Raw genomic sequence first — 6071 nt, forward strand, 5'->3', positions numbered from 1 at the left:
TTCACTAAGTTCCATTCCAAATTGATTATTAGCTCCTGATCCTTTCCCAGCCTGGTAACTCTAACCACAGAGCTGCCTTTAATCAGTGAGGATCTTCCCTTGTGATTCTCCCTCTAGCATGCGTGAGGCAATCTTTAAGCCTCCTTTCAAATCCTCATGCGTTTGGCTTTTCAACCCAAGTGCAAGCTCCCACCTGCATTACTCCACAATGAACCATGGAGACATTCTCTTCCAGTTACTCACTGTCTCACAGATCCTGGTAGACAGTCGGTGTCTCTGACTTTCCGGAATATCTTAGAAATCCTTTCCTTCTCAAAGCCAGTCTCCATCAGATCATGCATTACATAGACAGTATCAGATCTGTGCCAGGATCAATGAAGCAAGGTAAATTGTAAGGAATTGGACATTATATCATGGCAATCACATTGTGTTATTCTGCTACCTTTGAGCTATGTTTTCCATGGCTTATCTCTTGCAGACCAACAGGATTTAATTATTGTAAATGGGCAAATCTCCACATGAAGTTAAGCCTAATTAGGCTCAAGGATGGTGACAGAAGACTGGAGAATTTCCAGTGTTTACATCCTTGATCCAAAAAGTTAAACCCGCAACTGAAGGCCACTAAGCTTAATTTTAATGGTGCAGAAACTTCTAGAAATAATAATTTGGGGCAAAGTTAATAGTCACTTGCTCAAATGCAAGTTCATTAAGGAAAGCCACCACAGATTTGTTAAGGACCAATTGTGTTGAACTAACACACGATAGTTTTTTGAAGAAGTAAGAGAAAGATTGATGCAGGAGATGCTTTTGATATGGTGTGCAAGGATTTCCAAAACGCATTTGATATAGTGCCACACAGTGGACATCTGAACAAAGTTATAGCTAATGGACAAAAAGGGACAGTAGCAACATGGCTGAGTGAAACAAAATAAGAGAAATATGGTTAATGGACTAGAGGAAGGTTTAGACTGAAGTTTGCCAGGTATCTGTGTTGGGACACCTGTTCTTCCTGATACATTTTCACAGTCTAGAACTGCAGGACACAATTTCAAGCTTTGTTGATGATATAAAATTCAGAAGCATTGTGAACTGTGAGGACAATAGTATAGAATTTCAAGAGATCCCGGGCAATTTGGAGGGATGGGCAGCTAAGGGGCAGATTAAATTCAATGCAGAGATTTGGGAGGGTGTAAGGAGAAAGTGATAGATAGGAATAGAGCCAAAACAGGGACAAGAACAGTTGGACAAACAAAGGAATGGATAAAGATCTGGCTGGGAGGGTAAATAGCTGTTCATGGAGACTGTTAGTGGCTAACAATAGATAGTGTGTAATGGCAGACCATGTGATGTCAAAGTCATTTACTTAGTTACTTTGTTAAATGAAACAAACATGAGAATTGCACAAAGAATATTTGCTATCGCTTACAGCCTCCCATGTATTTTCCTTGATTTTGATTAAGGAACAAAACTTGGCTTATACTTTAAGTTGATTCAATTTATTGAGCAGTAAACAGCTAAAGGAACAGCAACTAATAGGATTGAAGCTCTTTAAGGAATGTCCTGGAGTCTCCAGAAACTAAATATTAATCTCCAGAACACTGCTATGTGCAGCCCTTGGAGAAAAATCATATGGTGATTAAAGAAAAATATTATCAGATCGTTAAAGAAGAATCTTTACTCTTTCTGATTGGTTTAGAAAAGTGAGCATTGCCTGGCTGAGCATGTTAGATGGATATTGGAGTAGTTCATATGGGGAAATCTCTAGGAAAGCAAACTAATACAACTAGTGACTCAATTGAAACACCTATTATGTACCTGGATTGTAGTGGCACAGTGGTTCAGTGGTTAGCACTGCTGCTTTACAGCACCAGCGACCCAGGTTCAATTCCAGCCTCAGGCAACTGTCTGTGTGGAGTTTGCACATTCCCCCTGTGTCTTTGTGGGCTTCTTCTGGGTGCTCTGGTTTCCTCCCACAGTCCAAAGATGTGCAGATCAGGTGAATTGCCCATGCTGTTAGGTGCATTAGTCAGAGTGAAATGGGTCTGGGTGGGTTACTCTTTGGAGGGTTGGTGTGGACTTGTTTGGCCGAAGGGCCTGTTTCTACATCGTAGGGAATCTAATCATAACAAAAGTGTCACTTGCTTATTGCAAAAACCTGTCCAGGGAGTATTTAATGTGGCAACATTGTTGCCTTGGAGATATTGAAGACTGCACGTGCTGGAAAGTCTGAGTCAATAAAATGTGGAGCTGGAAAAAGCACAGCATGTCGAGGAGAGAAGCGTCAATGTTTTGGGCATGACCATTCATCAGTTCTGCTCCTCTGATGCTGCCTGACCTGCTGTGTTTGTTCCAGCTCAACATTTTATTGATGTCATTGCCTTGCCGCTTAGTTCTGGCTGACTATCCTTTTTCCACCTCTCGTACATATATCAGAAGACTTACTGATTGATAATGGACCAGTATGGGTGCATTGGAACATGCCTTCCATTGCCATCAAGTCCTGAGGTGGGACTTAAACCCAAGGCTTCTAACCCAATGGTGCCACAAGATCTCTTCATTACATACCTAACCATCCATCCTTGAGTAAAAGAAAACAACAAAATTGTATTTCATGTAGCAAGGCTCAGCATAAGATGTAACTGCAGACACTGCTCAGTCTTATATGACAATAACAACATTCATATTGCACCTTCAACATACAAGGATGGGTGTAAGTGATTTGCTTTGGTGTAATATTGGAATGAAGTGTAGAAAAGCAGCATTATACTTGTCTCATCATATTTTGATGACCTTGAAAGATGTGTCCCGTTCCAACCCAACAACAAACACAGCATGAACCATTTTTATATCAAGAATAATCTGCATTACTGCCCTTTTTGAAGTTATGTAGATTCCTGAATAAGCGTTTTTTAATCTTTGTAACTAAGCAGGATTGTAGAATAGAAAGACTGACAAAGTGCAGAGCAGTGAGCTTATTGGTAGGTAGTGAATAAATTGTTTTTCCCCACTTTAAAGCTGGACTAAGAAAAAGTAAGAGTCCTAGCCTTTTTTTTGAAGAAAGAAACAAAATTACTTTTTCTCCTTGGCTTTAATTTAGGATAAGAGGATTTTGTTTAATAAAGGTGTGGCTGGGAACTCCATCCCCTGTATTGCATGGCCTGCAGTAGACAGAAATCTTCCTGGCCGTCTGGATGATCACGTTGACAGTACCATCATATAGATGAGCTTGAGCACTAGGTTTTGGAGCTGAAACATCGGCTTGAGGCACCACAGTACATCCTCAAGATTGCATGTATAGCATGATTTTAGATATAGTTATCCCATAGCTTAAGGACGTACAGTCAGGGAAGAAATGGGTGACCATTAGTCAAAAGAAAAGAAGTCGGTATGTAGTCAAGGAAAGCCTAGAGTCCTTCTCACTCAGAACCATTTCTGCTCTGCTGGAAAATGCTGAACATAGCTGTTCCTGTCTAGAGTTCAGCCAGATTATCGCTACACAAAGTGAAGGAGAAAAAGAGGAAGTGCCTCCTCCCTCTCCAATCTCATTTACAAATTCTAATCAACTATAAAATATTATTTTATTCACTGTGTAACTGCACCAGTCAATTTCTCTGAAGTTAATTTGTTCACTGACTACAGACACAGATACCGAACCAAACTACAACAAAATCTTCAAGAGACTAAATTTATATTCAAAAAGGAAAAGCTGAATGGATGGTTCAAAGAAAAAAGCTACAGAAGGTGCAACCTTATAGGAGGTTGAAAAAGGGTGGGGTGAATTAAATTGCAGGTATTTGTCTTTTGTTGAGCTAGTTGTAATTTGCATGTGAAATAATTCTGCCTATAGTTGAAAGCTGAAAAAAGATTACAATTTCAGATGAATGGGATCTTTACCTCAATTTCCGAGTCCTCATGTTAAATCTGGATAAAATGCCTATGAGAAGCTTGTATTTTAGGAGTTACAAAAGCTGGTTAATACTTCAAAGTCTAAGAAACTAAAGTGGAACTGAAATGTGTTTCACTAGTTGAAAATTAATAAAAAATATGTACTCTCATTTATCTACATCTTTTCCTCTCAAAGACCTTGATGCAATAAATTGTTATTGAGATACAATGGCTGATCTAGATAAACAATGTGACTTCAATCCCCTTTTTAACTGGCTCATTATCAGAGAGCTGAGAAATTTATATCAATTCAACATTTAACCATGTTCTTAACCATGTTCCTGTTTCTGCATCCTTATTACCTGTTGTGTCCCTTCCATCAGGTAATTCCAATGGGTACTCCGTCAAATCACAACACACATTTCATGCCAATTCTTTAAATCTATCCCTCTTTAATCATTTCATATTTGTAGATTATGGAAATAATTGCATTAATAGAATATCTTTAATGTTGAAAATGTCTCAAGATAGTTCATAGGTGGTGCAAATTGTACGGTGTTTGGAATCTGGAAAATTATAAAAGGTCTTAATACTGTAGATTTTGCATTTGCCTTCTTTTGTGAAAGATAAATGAAAGTGAATGTTTCTGTCTCAGCAAGTGACCAGGAATGATATTAATATCAAGCATATATTTTAATGAATTAGTTTTGTTCCTTGGACTGAGTGATCAGTTTCTATTTTAATTTGATTGCATTAAGTACCAAATTTGGAAAGGCTGCTTAGAAATGCACGTATGAAGCGTCTTTTACAACCTGTGAGTGTAATCAACCTTGAAGTGTAAGCACTGTTGTAACAAAGGAATAGTAGCAGCTAATTTGCTCATTTCACCTTCTGCACAATCTGTTTTTGTGAAGTCAGTGCAGGAATAAAAAATATTGGCCTTGACACCTGGGACAATCCTCCTACCCATCTTTACTAGGGAATCATCCTTACATTCACCTGACAGAACAAACATGACTTCACTTTAATCACTCAAATGACATGACACTGAAAATTGAGGGAGTGGTGTATTGTCCAATGAGAGTATCTAGATTTTGTGTTCATGTCTCTGGAATAGGTTTTACAACCACACCTTAAAAGACCAAAGTTATGGCTGACAATATAGTAGTTTTTTATTTTGTTTCAATATGCATTCCCACATATTTAATGTTAATCTTAAATGGGATAATTCAATTTTTAAAAGAAATAATTAAAAGCATTGTTAAAAATAACTAAAATATTCACATTAGTTTAGAAACGTAAATGGCCCTTTATTTTTGAAAAAAATTAACTGGAAGCTGAAATTGTAATTCACACTGCTGTGCTGAGGCAGATTAAAGACAATGCCATAAGGATTTTCTGTGTAAAAGTGGCAAGCCACCACAAACTTTCCAGGGCGATTGCTCCAAGCCAAGAGGCTTCCTCAATGGATGGAAATGGTCACACAACTGCCTTTACTGACTGCAATAGTGAAATGTGAACCCGCTTCTTGTAGGCAGTTTCAGATGTGCATGACACAGTGTACATGAAGTTTTGTCTACACAGCCTAGGGAATCCTACCAATCTACGTGTCACTTGTAAGGCTCCAGAAAGCAGATCATTGTGTTTTTTTAACTCCAGGAATGCACTGTCCACCTCATTGCTCAACATCATATCCAGCAGCATGGAGAACTTAGAGTGCTAACAGCTAAAGTTAACGACCATGTGCTTCAGAGTCATGGTTACACATCTATAAGTGCAAATGTAGGAGACGGGGTTGAAAATACATTTGCGCAATGTCAGTCAAATGCTCAACATTATAGTAAGCAATTTATTTTTAAACCATGTAATCACTTTAGCTGATTCTACTTTTGGACTGCGAGTATGGTTAGAGATTAGGCTACTTACATCGATCACTTCAGTCAGAATTAGGTTTGGTGGTTTCCAAAACTTGAACATTAGTTGAGAAAACTTTAACACTCCACTACATGATAACTGGCAGAAACCATTGATATCACCAAGCTAAAAGTTTACACCTGCCTGTGAAGCATCAGTAGCAGAAAGTTCAGTGTCAGCATCTAATTTTTTGACTTAAAGAGGATTGCGTACAGACTAGAATCCTTTTCAAAATCTTGAATACTTGTGATTTGGTAACATAGTAACAAAGG

This window comes from Chiloscyllium punctatum, chromosome 39 (assembly GCF_047496795.1).
Source record: "Chiloscyllium punctatum isolate Juve2018m chromosome 39, sChiPun1.3, whole genome shotgun sequence".
Lineage (NCBI taxonomy): Eukaryota > Metazoa > Chordata > Chondrichthyes > Orectolobiformes > Hemiscylliidae > Chiloscyllium > Chiloscyllium punctatum.